The sequence below is a fragment of the Bubalus bubalis genome, chromosome 22 (assembly GCF_019923935.1).
Source record: "Bubalus bubalis isolate 160015118507 breed Murrah chromosome 22, NDDB_SH_1, whole genome shotgun sequence".
Taxonomy (NCBI): Eukaryota; Metazoa; Chordata; class Mammalia; order Artiodactyla; family Bovidae; genus Bubalus; species Bubalus bubalis.
The window spans coordinates 13,852,119-13,868,202 of record NC_059178.1 but is presented as its reverse complement, the minus strand read 5'-3'; the positions used below and the strand labels follow the sequence as shown (position 1 = coordinate 13,868,202).

Below are 16,084 nucleotides of genomic sequence, written 5' to 3'. Positions count from 1 at the left end.
GAGCCGCCGAGGTGGCCCGTGTGATGGGAACAGTTCCATCTGGCCGGGGCTCAGGCTTTGAGGCGGGTGGTGTCCGAAGCACCTCCCCCCGCCCCCCGGAAGGACACAGTCTTTTGCTGGTGGTGATATTCAGTTGCTGAGTCATGTCTGACTCTTCAGTCTTTTGGGGACCTCGTCTTTCACCCTCAGAGATGTTTATCCAGACCGTAGAGGATCCTTCCGTCCGTCTCACTTCTCTCAACCTGAACTTCCTCCTGGTCTTCCTTCATCTTCAGCTGGGACACCTGATTTTCTTCCCGTTTCTGTCTGGTCTTCATCTTCAGCTGGGACACCCAGTTGTCATGCCTCAGCTACTTCATGGCCCTCATTTCCAGTCCTTTCCCTTCTATTTTTTTTTAAATAAAAGCTTTCTTGAGATTTAATTCTTATACCATAAAGTTCACCCGTTTATTTATTTTTGTCTGCATCGTGCAGCAGGCGGGATCTTAGTTCCCTGACCAGGGATCGAACCCAGGGCCCCCCTGCAGTGGAAGCACGGAGTCCTAACCCCTGGACTGCCAGAAAATTCCCCAGATTCACCCTTTTAAAGTTGGTGACTTTGAATATATTCACGGTGTTGTGCAGCCGTCTCTTACTGTCTAGAGACGTCATTTTCTAGAATCTTGTCACCCAGAACATTTCCATCACCTCCTGTACCCATTTGCAGTCACTCCTGATTCTCCCCAACTCCCTCAGTCCCAGGCAACCTCTAATCAACTTTGTTTCTCTATAGGTTTGCCTGTTCTGCACAATTTCCTATAAATGCTGTGACTTTGCCACACTATTACACATTCCTGCTTCAGCATCGTGCCGCACCCCTCCCCATTTATTATCATAAATTTCCCATTTCACAGTGAGAGCAGGTGAGACAGCAGTACTCTGTTTTCATAAATTCTGCAGCTATTTTTTTTTATTAAAAAAAATTGATCTTTTGGAAAAATCCTGAGATCTACCACAATGCAGTCTGAATTATGTAACTAACTAGCCCTGTGTCCAAAATTACACTTTGCTCTTTGTATTTGCAGAAATAATTCTTGCCACCCCCTTAGGTTTGGGGGCTTTAGTTTGGCCCTGCCTTGCTCCTCTCCACATTCCGGGAGCTTCTCTTCTTAATTTCTGTTCCTTTCTGCTGCCCGAGCCGGGCTGGGCCTGTAGGCTCCCCTCCTCTCGCTGGATTCCTGCAGACTTTCTTTCTGGCATTTCTCTCACCACTGGCACTTCCTCTGAGGGAAGCCAAGCAGGAATAAAGAGCAGCCGGCGAGGGGCGGGAGGGCTTTCTCTGCTGGCAAAAAATGGAGCGAAGCAAGTGCTTGGGAGAATGGGGTTCCCGTCCAGTTTGCTCCCTAGGGTCAGACTGCCAGCGACCCTTCACCTCATTTCTTTCTTTTTATTGCTCGTGTGGGACTGGGAAGCTCAAGGGTGTGTCCATCCTGCAAGTGTTTATTGAGCTCTAAGTGAGGACTTGGTTCCCAACAAGGTGTTATTACCTGTCACCGGAAGGAAAGATGGCAGGCGGGAAGGAGTTAAGGCTTCATTCAGGGAGAGAGAGGTATGATTAAGTGGCAAAGGGTGTGCTTGGGAGATAAATGCTGGTAAGCAGGAGGTCAGTGTGGGCCAGAGCAGGGGAGGCCTTGTGTCTGAGATGGGTGCAGTGGCCCTGCCGGATCGGGGCAGGTTAGACTTGGGTGGAGAGGGTCCCATTCTGGAGGCTGTTCTGCTTGTGGGGATGTCCTGTGTGACTTGGCATCTCGAGGCCAGGAGGAGAGAGGCCTCAGAGTAAAGCTGCCCTGGAAACAGGAGGTGGGGCCTGCACCCTATGCGCAGTCTTGAGCTGTGATAAGACCAACTGCAGCTCCTGGAGCTGTTTGGGTTGAGTCCTGGGACCTGGATTAGAGGCTCAGTGAGGACAGGAAGGGCCATCAGGAGCTGGCCACGGTTGTCCAGGCAGCTGGCACAGAGGACGCGATGGCGGTGCAATGGATGGTGTAAAGACATCAGTAGGAACAAAGAGGAAGGGATGAGACTTGAAAGACTTTGGCAGAAGACTCCTCAGGGCCTCATAGTGTTGGATGAAGGAGGCGCCTGGGTGTGGTGTTGACTCTGCGTGGTCCTCTGGGGGCATCCAGCAGGCAGGGCCTCCCTGCTATGCCTCCTGGGTCAGGGTCCCCTCTGTTCCCTGAGTGGGTTTCAGAGGCTTACTGGGCCAGGTCCCCCTGCTGGCTGTGTGCTGTGTGTGTGCTTCTTGGTACAGGGACGGTCTGTTTACCGTATGTGTGTGTGTGTGTGTGTGTGTGTGTTAGTCGCTTAGTCGTGCCCAACTCTTTGCGACTTCATCGACTGTAGCCTGCCAGGCTCCTCTATCCATGGGCTTTTCCAGGCAAGAGTACTGGAGTGGGTTGCCATTTCCTTCTGTTTACCTTGTGACCTCCCTAACTATCAGGTGGTCAAACAGAAGCTGTGGTGGTGATGGGGGTGGGGGTGGGGGTAAGGAGGACTCGTATTAGTGGAAGTAATAATATCATCATTTGGAGTATTAGTACCAGTAGAGGTAATATCAGCATTTGAGTAGATGCTAGAAAGAAAGAAAATGAAGTCGCTTAGTCGTGTCCAACTCTTTGCGACCCCGTGGACTGTAGCCTACCAGGCTCCTGCGTCCATGGGATTCTCCAGGCAAGAATACTGGAGTGGGTTGCCGTTTCCTTCTCTAGGGAATCTTCCTGACCCAAGGATTGAACTCAGGTCTCCCGCATTGCAGGCAGATGCTTTACCCTCTGAGCCACCAGGGAAGCCCTGAGTAGATGCTATATACAAAGCATTTTGCTAACTCGAGGTGATTTAGTCCTTACTACAACCCCATGGACCAATCCCATTCTATAGGTAAGGAGACTGAAGCATGAAGAATTAAGTGACAGCCTGGACTCAGCTCCCAGTCTCGTGGCTTCAGACCCCATGCTCTCGGTCACTCTGCTCCACCCTCTCTCAGAAGAGCAGGTTCTGTCACTGTCTGCTGAATCGCATTGATGGTGATTGTGCCAATTTAGAGCTGGGTGAATGCGTGTCAGCACCTCTGGACCTACCCTTCACCCCCTGTTCAGCCATGCCTGTGATGGAGGGTGAGAGAGGAGAGAGGGAAGTGCTGAAGAGGAAATGCCCACCTTTGGGGCATACCCATCGTGTGACCCCCATCCCACCCGGCCCTGGGGAGAGTCTCCCCAAGATAGCTGGTGGGGCCAGCCGTGCTCAGGGCACTGGCCAGATAGGTTCTTAGGCGAGGAAGGACAGAGAGGTGGATCAGGGCAGAGAATTGATGTCCAGCCGGTACTCTGCAGAATTAGATGCTGCAGAAAATTTTAACAAATGCTCTGTTACCTTAATTTTCTCAGAGTATCAAGTATTTAGACATCATAGGGACGAGAGTGCTAGCAATCCAAGAGAGCTTTGAGTTCAGGTTGCATTGTTCCTAGATTTGTAGATGGGCAGGGGAGGGACTATTTTTAGAGGATGTTGCATTCGTTTTGTAATTAACAGACAGCATGCCTGCTGCTGCGCACTCTCCTTACTCAACGCTTTATTGTAATCAGTGTTTTAATCATCTTCAAACAAGATCCTAAGGTCTGTGAGGGTCTGGAACACACCTGTCTCATTTGCTGTCCCATCCCCCATGCTGGGCATATGGAGGGAAGATTAATTTGCCTATAGGGGTTGCAGAAGGTGCCAATGGCTGGGTAGCTCACTGGTGAAAAGTTTGGTAGGTGGTGGCAGCAGCTTGACCAAAGCATGCGAGGCAGAGGCAAGGAATGTCTGGGGAAGGGCAAGTAACACTGGGACAAAGTTGAGGACTGTTGGAGTTGGAAAAGGCAAGATAGGTCTCGAATATCAAGTCACTTACATCTTTAAGGAATTAGGGCTGAAAACACGTGTCGAAAGAACATGCATGTTTTCTGAGGATGGTCTTTCTGCAGACACTCCTGACTTAATGCAGTGCCTTTGTCAGAATTAGGAAAAGACATTCCTTAGCTTCCTGGAGGAGGGCATGGCAACCCACCCTGGTATTGCCTGGAGAATCCCATGGACAGAGGAACCTGGCGGGCTACAGTCCATGGGGTTGCAAAGAGCCAGACATAACTAAAGCGACTTAGCATATCCCTTATCCTGGTGGAAGGATTTTGATGAAAACAACACTCCCTCTCCCCCAGATGGCTGCAGCCTTGCTTCCAGGCACATAGTTTGACAAATCGGATATGAGCTGACTCCCAGCTCTCACTTATTCTCTTGAATAAGTGTCTTTGAGCAAGACACAAACTGCACAACTGTATGCTGCTGCTGCTGCTGCTAAGTGGCTTCAGTTGTGTCCGACTCTGTGCGACCCCATAGACGGCTTACACCAGGCTCCTCTGTCCCTAGGGTCACCCTTCTGAGATTTAAAGTCTGGGTCTAGGCTCTTGATTTAGAGGACGTAAGATGGGAAGCCTTTCTGTGTCAGCCCTGTTAATTTACACCTTTCTCTTGTCCCTGTGTTGCTTTTCTTCCCACCAAGGAGGCCTTGTCACCGCTGGAGGTCAGAAGCTTCATAAGCGCATTGCCCACAGTTCCCAAATACTGGTCCCAGACCCCGAAGAACATTCCTCTCACCCAAGGAGCTTATCAAAATGCAGATTCCTGTTCCCCAGACTTACACTGTGTGTACTTCAGGAGGCAAGACAGAACCCAAGAAGCTGCATTAATTTATTTTTATGGAACTAGCCTATTTCTTCAGTTTATAGATGAGGAAACACCCAGAAAGGGATGCTGACTGGTCCAGGCACATCTGGAGTAGGGTGGAGACTGACCCCACCCTGCTGATTTTCAGTGCAGGCTAACCTCCTCACACCTACCCACTCCCCCCACCCCCTCCCACCAGCTTATCATCTCAATATAATAAGGATAAGTAGGTGAAAGTATGAATAACCTTGAAGCATGGGTATAAAATGCTTAAGAAATAAGTAACAAAAATTTACCCATTATTTTCATACAATCTGAGTCATCTAATTCATGAGAAGTGAAATCTTGACATTCTAAATAGTATTGAGTTATAGAATAACGTCATTGTTTTGCTTCCTCCCCAAGCAGTAAGGGCCCTATAACAGTCCACAGAGAATCTTGGCTGTGTCAAAAAGCATTATTGATGCGTACATCAGCAAGTATGCATAAGCAAAAAGAAACAAGTGGGACTACATCAAAGTAAAAAGCTTTTGTATGGCAAAGGAAACAATCAAGAAAGTGAAAGAGCAACTTACCAAGTGGGAGAAAATCTTTACAAATCATATATCAAAGGGTGACATCCAAAAATATTAGGACTTCATACAATAAAATATCAAAAAACCAAACAATCCAAACAAAAACTGTGCAGAAGACTGGAGTAGACAGTTTTCCAAAGGAAGACACACAGATGGCTTACGGGCACGTGAAAAGATGCTCAGCACCACCAGTCACCAGAGAAATGCAAGTCGAAACCGCAATGAGGTTTTCACCTCACAGCTGTCAGAATGTGCTGTGCTGTGCTGAGTTGCTCTTAGTCAACTCTTTGTGACCCCATGGACTGTAGCCCGCCAGGCTCCTCTATCCGTGGGGATTTTCCAGGCAAGAATACTGGAGTGGGTTGCCATGCCCTCCTCCAGGGGATCTTCCCAACCTCGGTATCGAACCCGGTCTACTCACCATTGCAGGCGGATTCTTGACCGTCTGAGCCACCAGGGAAGCTCAGAATGGCTATCATCAAAAAGTCTACAAATAGGGGACTTCTCTGTTCGTCCAGGGGCTAAGACTCTGCACTCCCAATGCAGGGCTCCTGGGTTTGATCTCTGGTCAGGGAACCAGATCCCACATACCCGGCTCTTTTCCCAGCTCCTCGGTCTCTCATAGTCTCCAAGGTGGAGAAACTGGCTGTGTACCATTTGGTTTGCAAATCACACTTCCTGTAGCCATCAGTGTTTTTTTCCCTCTCTCTTAATAGTAACAGTACTCTACTGAAGTGTAATTTATATACAGGATAATGCATGAATCTTAAGTGCATAGCCTGAGGGATCTTGACAGATGTTTATATTTGTGTAAACATTGCCAAGATCAAAATAAAGATCATTTCCATCACTGTGGAAGATCATCAGTGGTTCTGAAAGCATGTTAGCAGGGCTAGTGAGGACAGAAGGCCCCTGTTCAGGGCACAGTGACCGCCTCTCCCATTTGGTCCCCGAAAATCTTGTATTCTCTGCAGTTTCCCTTGGAGGGCTGGGGCCTGTGTAGGGGACAGGGCTCAGGGAGCAGCCGGAATGAAGTATTGCCATTTGCCAAATTTCTCAAGCCCAAAACACCTTCCCGTACCAGGGCCAGACCGAGCTGCAGGATCAAAGTGGTACATCTATTTGGAGTGTCAACAGCACTAGAATATTGTACGAAAAAAATCTGTCTTGTTGAAATAAAGAAAGGCATCGAGAGCAGAACAAAAATCATTTGGATGCTGAAGATAAAATATTACCTTTAAAAAAAGCTTACATTTGGCCTGCACGCTCTCAACCCCACCTGGGACCCGCAGGGTAATGTAATGCTCCCAACCAGCGCCAGCCTTGGGAGTGTTTGTGGAGTGCCAGTGTGTGGCATGGTGGGGGCCCAGCAGGGGGCCCCATGGCTTTCTCTGAGGTTGGGGTGGGGCCTGGGCACCCAGCCTGAACACCCACACCACCCATGCCCCCAGGGATGACCTGCTGGGCAAGATGCCAGCACGGGCTCCCATGCAGACTTGGTGGATGGCGCATCCTCAAAGGCTCGCTGTGACGAGTCATCATACTCTTAGAACACAAAGCTGTGGACGGGGACCTGTGGGATTTTCACTGAATCCCTGATATTCCATCTAAAGAGATGTAGTCTGCTCCAGCCTTGAGAGGCTCCCTGGGACTTTGCTAAGGGACGCTGAGCTTCTTTTCCACTTCCCGGGGGCGGGGTCGGCTCGGAGCAGATGACCTAGCCGCTGAGAAGTCCTCCTGCTCAGGGATGCTCTCTTTCTGTTCCACACTCCCATTCCTTCATGCTGTCCTTTCCTGTTTCAACTGCATGACTCTTTATAAATGAGCTGGAAAAAACAATAGCACGGGGTGGGAGGTGGGAGGGCAGTTCAAGAGGGAGGGGACATGTGTCTACCTATGGCTGATTCATGTTGATGCATGGCAGAAATCAACACAATATTGTAAAGCCATTATCCCTCAATTAAAAATAGCTAAATTAAAAAAATAAAAGAAAAAGTAAAAGCAATAACAGCCTGTAGATGTTTCTCCCTTGGGTGAACTCATTTGTGAGCGTTGTGAAGTTGGTACCCCTGCTGACTCTCAAGTGCTAAGGGCTTGAAGGAAGGCGCCTGACCTGTGGGCCTGGCACAGCTGCACCGCTGACATGGTCCACACAGCCTCCACCACTTTGTGTGGCCAGTCTGTGTCAGACAACTGAATTGAGAAGGCTAGTTTTGAAAATTACGTTGAAAACTCCAACAAACTATTGGATTGTACTCTTTTCACCGTAACTGAACTTCCCAAACTTCAGACAGGGGCATTGCAGTGTTCTGAATGGAGTTTGAATTAGGTCATTAGCCTTGGTTTGGTTTGTGTTCAAGCAACAGACATGGGCTCTAGTTCTGACTTAGTTACTAATTAATGATGTGATTTGTGACATGGGGCCTTTTGACTTGATGGGCCTCACTTTTCTCACAGGGAAAATGCGAGTCTAGGTCATTCTCAGCTCTAAATATCTATAAGTCCAGTTCTAACCATATATATATATTTTTTTTTTTTTACAAAAATTATGACATATATAAGACAGTTTTGTTTTATTTTTTCTTTAGCCTCTGGGTTATATAAAAGCAAAAACATTAGAAAGTCCTGTGCACGTGTTTTTTTGTCTCCTCAAATTTCTACCTGACTTAGTTGTGCTCTGACTGTGCAAAAAGAGAAATGCTTCGACATAACCTACCCCCTGCTACATTTTGCTGAAGGGCGTCTTCAGGGTCTGTGATGTTGCTGATGAGAGCGTGTGTGCATTTAGCAGTGGAAAGCTGTGGTTCGGTCAGTGTGCCAGGCCGTTGCATCTCTTCTTTCTTTGCTTCCTCAGTTACCGTGTGTGTGTTTCTTTGGTGAGACCTGGAAATAGGCATGGCCCCCGCGGTCCTCAGTGCCTTTGGGGAGCAGTGACAGGAGCCTGAACTTTCTGGGACCCCCTGTGTCCAGTCCGCCTTTGCCCTGTTTTTCACTTGGTCTCCCCTTGAGGACACCCTGCACCCCCAACTCCCTCCCCCTGCCTTTGCCTCTGTGCCCCCTGCCATTCTTGTCCCCCAGACCTCCCCACAGGGACCTGTCTCTGGCTGGTGAGATGGGGGCTTCACAGGGCCCTGTCCCAGTCCCTTCTCTTCTTGCCCTCCTCCTGGGCCCTCCTGCCCCTGGGGTGGCCCTGGCTGTTGCCCCGGTGCCCTGGACCATCACATCTGTTCTCCATACCAGGCCTGCCCTCTGATCCCAGTCCAGTGCGTGCTCGACTGTTTCCAAGACACTTTGGCCTCAGGCGCCTCCCAAATCCAGCTCCTGGTCCTTGTCCGCACCCTCTGCTGCGATTCCCCTTCCTGTCCCCCAAGCCCATTACCCGGGACACACACTCTGACACTGACACACACACACACTCACTGACCTGACCTACCGCTGCCTGCACAGCCCTCACTGCATCTTGCCTCTTCTTCCTTCTCCTTCCTGAGTCTTCCCGATTCTAGCCTCCTGCAGGGCCCTCTCCACTGCTCCTGTTCTGGTCTCTCCCCCTCCTGATCTTGCATTATTACTCTGATGCAAATGTGAGACAAGGAAAACCTCTGTCCTGTAATGACTCCCTCTAGAATCTTTGCTCTCTCTCCTGTAACACCATCTTGTACAGGGCAGGATGCAAGCTTGCAAAGATGAACTTGACCTATCCTTTATCAAGGTAGGCCGCTCCCCTCTGACTGTTTCTGCATGGTCAGCCCAGCGTGGGCAGTGGGAGACCACCCTCTGCTTTTCCCCATCCTCCTCTGCGTCCATCCCCCTCTGCGTCCATCCCCCGCCCTCCCCACCATCACCTCCTCCATCCTCCTGAGACTCAGTGGATCAGGGAACCTGGAGGTCAGAGCTGGAAGGGACTGCTGCCCCAACTTTTTACATTTTACAGAAAAGAAACCAAGGCCCAGAGAAGGGGCATGTTCAGGTCACACAGCTGGGAGTTTGCAGTGGATCCTGTCCGAGGTGTGTGTATTCCCTTCCTGCTGGAACATCACCATGACCTGGGTGGCTGAGAACAACAGGTGTTTATTCTCCTGCAGCTCTGGAGGCTGGAAGTCTGCAGTCAGGGTGCCAGCCAGGCTGACCTTCCTCTAAAGTCCCTGAGGGAGGATCCCTTCTGGCCTCTCCCAGCTTCTGGTGGGTGACTGGCAGTCCTTGGGGTCTGTTGGGTTGTAGCTGCAGTCTCTGCCTCTGTCTTCGCGTGGCCTTCTCCCTGTGTGTGTCTCTGTGTCTGACTCTTGTCCTTGTGTTTTTCTTTTTACAAGGACAAGAGCCATTGGCTTTAGGGCCCATCCTATGCCAGGATGGCCTCACATTTAATTGCATCTACAAAAACTCTACATCCAAATAAGGTCACAGTGACAATTGAGTGGGGAGACGCTAACACTTCTTTTTGCAAAGGACCTCTCCCCCTATAGCGGTGTGGCAGTCGTCACCCCATCTCTGGTGCTGGAGAGGGGCTGTGAGGTGGGGCTCACTCTGGGTCATTCTGGGGTAGGACTCCTCCTGGTATTTTAGGTTGAAAACTCTGAATACTCAGCACTCCACTTGTTAGACCTGTCCTAGTAAACAGTTGGTTAGTAGTGAGTTTTTCTTTGCGTGTGTGTGAGAGAGAGAGAGAGGGAGGGTGAGAGGGGTGAAGGACTAAAGTCTTAACAGCCTTCTGTTTAAGATGTGACCATACATTTTCAGCCCAGGGGAGGGGAGAGACACCTCACAGAGGCAGCGTCTTTATTTTGTAACTTTTGTCATTGTTCAGCTCTGGGAAGTCAGCCTGAATATCCTCTGAGGGTAAAGAGCTTTATATCCTTCTCTGTTACTGAAACCAGCAGGCTGGTTCCCGTGTTCCTTTGCAGGCCGGGGCCTTGCGCTGCTGGCTTTTGATAGCTCTGGAGGTTCATTGTTGCTCTGGCGCTCTGACCTCCGTCTGGCCCTCGTTCGTATGCAGACTTTGTGAGTCAGCATTTTGGCCGGGCTGGAGGGAGGGCGGGCGGTATGACGCTCCGGAGCTGCAGAGGTTGGGCCCTCGGCCTGCAGGTGGGGAGAAGCCTGGGCCGGGGCTCCATATTTAGCCTGGAATCCAGTCCCAGCTGCTGCCCCGAGGCCACCATGGACGCCAGAAGGGGCGGAGCACCGGCACCGAGCCAGGGCCGCGGGGCCTGCCATGTGGGCCTGCTGGGAACAGCGGTGGCCGCCCATCCATGCCAGGCCTGGCCCTCTCCCGCCTGCACATTGACCGGCAAACCCCACTGGCCCAGAGAGCTGACTTGCCCAAGGTCACATAGGCAGCCAATGGCGAGCCACTCTACTTGGGTGTCTGGAATCTGAGTCCTTTACCCTTGCTCCCCAGGAGACCATGCTGTTGTCGGGATAGGGGTGCCTCCACATACCAGCTTTCCCAGAGACCAGGACAAGAATGACTGACACCCCTGACAGCACCCTAACCGGGAGATGAGAGACACGCATTGCATCCTTTCCAATCCCTTTCGGCTCTGACACCTCTTATTCCCTCCTCCCCCCTCATTGAAAGCTGTTCCTGTTAGTCATTTAAACCACAGTGCAGATGTCAGACCTCTCCCAGGGAACTCAAAACAGTGGTCACAGAGTGGGACCTGGAGTTGGACAGACAGCGTTCTGGGGCACGTGATAAGGTGCAGGTGGATGAGAAGAGGCAGACCTCAGAAATGGAGGAGGCTCGGGCCCAGCTCTTGGAGCCTCTCGGCTCCTGTCTGCCCCATCTCCCTGTCCACGGACTGGCCACCCATCCCATGCTCTGTAGTCCAGACCTGCTCAGGAGCCAGTCTGATAATCCTGCTAATTCCCCTGCCCTTCCCAGGCAGATGGAGAAGGCAGTGGCACCCCACTCCAGTACTCTTGCCTGGAAAATCCCATGGACGGAGGAGCCTGGTAGGCTGCAGTCCATGGGGTCGCTAAGAGTCAGATACGACTGAGCGACTTCACTTTCTCTTTTCACTTTCATGCATTGGAGAAGGAAATGGCAACCCACTCCAGTGTTCTTGCCTGGAGAATCCCAGGGACGGGGAAGCCTGGTGGGCTGCCGTCTATGGGGTCACACAGAGTCGAACACGACTGAAGTGACTTAGCATAGCATTCCCAGGCAGAGGTATCCCATCAAGCCACGTCCAGCAGGCGTAGGTGGACCACCCTCGTCCGTGGTACCCACTACTCCTGGCAGTGGCTGCCTGCAGGCCCTGAACAGCCTGGGCTGGATCTCTGAGCAGGACACATGAAAGGGGATCATTTCAGCAGCAGGAAGAACCTGGCACCGTGAAAACAGTCCCTACAGCCCCTACAGTACCTGCCATGTGGCCATCGTGTCTGGACCTTTCTGGGCCTCAGTTTCCTCATCTCTAAGGTGGGACCCATCTTACAGACCAGAGGGTGGGGACAGCAGAGAGTCCATTTAAAGGCTTAGCTCTCAACAGTCACTCACACCGTTATTATGATGTGGGTTGCCTCAATTAATCCTCACAGCAACCATGGGAGGGTGGACAGCGCTATTAACCCCACTTTGTGGATGTGAAGGCTGATGTCAGAGCAGGAAAGGGACCCACCAGCCTTTTGGATTCCTGGCGCTGTGCTCTTTCTACGGAAACACCCTGGCAGTATTTGTAGGCTTTAGTGCGGTTTTCCCCCTTGCCCCGATTCTCCTGGATACCAGTGAATAAGCTAATGTGAAGCCCCCCCGACCTGCAGGGCACCTTACATCCCCAGGATGGTTTGGAAATAGCTCTCCCTGGAGTAAGTAACCCAGATGGCTCAGATTCGGCGAAGAAGCCACTGGCCTCGACGGCTGGGTGAATGGGATTCATAATTGGCACGAGCTGACCTTACAGCCCAGACACTGTGATTCCCATGACACGCAACTCCTGTCACCATGAACAGTCGGCGGCTGTGTGCCGGCAGAGGGCCCCGGAGGAGCGGACGGGAGGCCCTGGCCCTGCTGAGGACAGCAATTAGTGGGGAGTGACGGCTGCTAATCGCTCTGATCAGCCAAGCAGAAGCCCTGCCTGCCATTCACAGGCTGCCTCTGGCTCCTGGGGCCCCCGGGCCAGGCAGGGGGTGGGAGGAGGAACAAAGGGAGTCCTTGCAAAACTCCGGGGTCCTCTTCTTACCCTGGAGAGGCTGGCTGCCTTGGGAGCAGGGAACGGTGGGCAGCTGGGAGTGGGGAGGCCTGGAAACAGGTGGGGCCTGGCCAGGCTGGACGACTGCACTCTGCACAGGGCCCACATCCTGTCTCCAGATGAGCCAGCATATTTTTGTAATGAGCCCGATGAAGTTTTCTCCTGTCCCGGCCCCCTGGGAATCCTCAGTGGCCAGAAAGCCCTGGGGGCACTGTGTGTCGAGCGGGAGCGTGCCACCTCCCGTTCAGGAGGCTGCGGGAGGGCTGCCTCAGCTCAGTGCACTCTTGGCGGGCATGCACAGGAGAGGCCCTTTGATGGGAGGGGATGCTCTCAGGAAACAGGGGTTTCAACCCGACTCAGGGATTCCCCGGAGAAGACTTGGCAGAAAAGGACAAGTTTGTTGTGCATGTGAAGGGACTCAGTCAAAACAGAATGATCTTTATTGTCATCATCACAGGTGTTAATAATATGTCTTCAGAGTTCTTTAGTATTTTAGACCTGGTATTCATTTCTTGACAACCCTGGGAAGTTAAAAAAAAAAAAAGATTATGTTCTTCTGAAGGTATAGCAAGAGGCCTAAACAGGCAGGGGACAGATACAGGTGATGAGCCAAGGTGAGAATGTCCTTTTGCTTCTGGGGCTGAGGCCAGCCCGAGGGACACTAGACTGTCATTCAGATAGTTTTTTCTGAGTATCTTCATTAAATTATCTACTATACAAATGATTTAGGGGACTCTCTTCCATCAACCAGGTGCCACAGACCAAAGAGGTGGCTGTTTACCTCTCTGGTACCACGGGGCCCCTGGAACAGAACCCCCCTCCCCATCCCACCTCTTGGGGGGACTCTGCAGTGTGTGGCTGGGAAAGAGAGAGTTAATTTGGCAGCTCTGGGTAGAGGGGTGGAGCATCGTGGGTGCAGTCTGGCCTATCTCCTGAGCAGGCAGGCCTTCTTCGTGGGTTAGCTGAGCTCTGACACGGCGGGGGGCGGGGCAGAGGAGGGGAGGGTGTGCTCAGAAGGGTTAATGCTTGGCGAACACTGGCTGTCAGTGTTTGGAAATCCTTGCATTGAACCAGAGGCTTCACTTGCGTTCCTCTTTTCCTCGGGGGCGGGGGTGGGGGGGTGGGCCATGATTTACGCAGTCTGGGTTCCACAGCTGTCGGGGGGGGGCGTGAGGCTAGGGTCCTCGAGGTCTGTCAGCTGGCCGAGCTGCTGGGGTGGGGCTGACAGCGGCCTGGCATTTATGGAAGCTGCACGCGGACACCAGGCGGCCAGGCGGGGTTTCTGGAATGAACGCACACATTCCCTGGCTACCATTCTGCACCCTTTCCTCCCTGGACCCGTGCATCCAGGCTGTCCCTGCCCTCCTCACCTGGAGACACCACGTGCGCACCGTGACCTTGCTGCAGAGGGCAAGGAGTCAAATCCTTGCACCCACAACAGACAGGCATTCCCCCACCCTGCCCTGAAGTTGGCTCCATCCGCCTTCTCTCAGGGTTTATTTTTGATGGATGAGGAAAGAGAACGATCCAAGGAATGAGGGGCTGTGCGCCCAAGGGCCCTCCTTGCCTGGTGCTCGGCAGGCCCCAGCATGAGTGGGAGGCCCGAGAGAGGCAGAGCCACCCCACACCCAAACTCTGCTGAGCTCAGTCCTCACCAGGGCATCAAGTTCATCAGGAAAACAATTAGAGAGCTGAGAAGCAAGGTCAGAATTCTGGATCCCAGATAGCAAGGACCAGAGGGAAATCGATGGATAGCGCCAGCTATATCGCCTGAAATTAGTGGATTCTAGGCAGGGCCACCTGGAGAAAGTGTTGGAACTCTTATGCATACGTATTTCTTCATCTTTTAATTTCTGTTTTGGGTTATGGTTTTGTAATGCACACAATGTATTGCCAGGGTGAGTGTGTATGTGTGTGTGGGTGTGAGCGTGTGCACAGAGATGTATCATGCACAAACTGAGGACATCCGAGGATGAGGTGGTTGGATGGCATCACCAGCTCAATGGACATATACTTGGGCAAACTCCGGGAGACAGGGGAGGACAGGGAAGCCTGGCGTGCTGCAGTCTATGGGGTTGCAAAGAGTCGGACACGACTGAGCGACTGAACAACTGCTAGGACTGCTTCATCAAAGTTCCACAAACAAAGTGCCATAGAAGTTGATTCTTTCGTAGTTCTAAAGGCTGGAAGTCCAAGGTCAAGGTGTCAGCAGTGTGAATTCCTTCAGAGGGCTGTGGGGGAGTTTCTGTGTCCTGCCTCTCCTCTAGCTTCTGGCAGTTTGGTGGCAGTCTTTGGCATATTTTGGCTGGTAGATGGCATCACCCCAATCTCTGCTTTTATCCCTACTTGGCATTCTCCCTGTATGTGTGTCTGTATGTGCAAATTTTCCCTTTGTATAAGACCAGTATACCCTGTTACGGGCTTCCCTGATGGCTCAGACTGTAAAGAATCTGCCTGCGATACAGGAGACCTGGGTTTGATCCTTGGGTCAAGAAATTCTCCTGGAGAAGGGAATGGCTCTCCATTCCAGTATCCTTGCCTGGAGAATTCCATGGACAGAGGAGCCTTGCAGGCTACAGTCTATGGGGTCGCAAGAGTCAGATATGACTGAGCGACTAAAACACACACACACACACACATAACCTCTTAACTAATTATATTTGCAGAGACCCTGTTTTCAAATAAGGTGACATTCTGAGGTATGCGGGAGTTAGTCTGAACTTCGGGGGATATGGCTTCCCTCATAGCTCAGTTGGTAAAGAATCCGCCTGTAATGGAGGAGACCCTGGTTTGATTCCTGGGTTGGGAAAGATCCCCTGGAGAAGGGATAGGCTACCCACTCCAGTATTATTGGGCTTCCCTTGTGGCTCAGCTGGTAAAGAATCCGCCTGCAATGCAGGAGACCTGGGTTCGATCCCTGAGTTGGGAAGATCCCCTGGAGAAGGGAAAGGCTACCCACTCCAGTATTCTGGCCTGGAGAATTCCATGGACTGTATAGCCCATGGAATTGCAAAGAGTTGGAAATGACGGAGCCACTTTCACTTTGGGGGGGATATAATTCAGCTCATAGCAGATGGCATAAGCAGTGAAACAAGCTGGAAAACTAGTGGCTCAGCTAAGCCCTTTGCTCTCTGGTCCACTAACCCTGACTGTGCGTCAGCCCAGCCTCCTCCGTTTCTCATCAGGAGGTTCTGCTCAGGGAGCTGTCTTGACAAATAGCAGGAGTCACTGCCAGGGTTTGCGGGGTCCAAGGCCTGCAGTCGGCTAAGAGGGGAAAGTCCTATGGTGAGAGCTGCAGGGCCCTGTGTGCCAGGCACGGAGAGGAGAACCCTGGCCTCCTGCTTCTTTTCCCTGCCTTGAAGCATCATGTCACAGTGAACAAAAGAAGTAGCACTAAGCAGTGGATGGACTCCTGAGCCTGACTGCCCAGGGAAGGAGGTCAAGACAGCTGGGTCTCTTTGGCGTGACTGTGAGTAAGTTGCAGGCTTCTGGGATTTTAAAGTGGCAGGTGCCTTTGAAATGACCCAGTCCCGCCCTCCTGTTTTACAGACAAGGGGATGGAAGCCAAAGGTGGGGAGGGTC

The 16,084-nt window shown here is 51.7% G+C and overlaps 1 protein-coding gene across 1 annotated transcript in view; it reads left to right on the top strand.

Annotated features, from left to right (window-relative positions):
* The window catches only part of CTIF (cap binding complex dependent translation initiation factor), a gene marked incomplete in the record, with an annotated part of 281,742 nt that overhangs the window by 33,590 nt on the left and 232,068 nt on the right, over window positions 1-16,084 (top strand).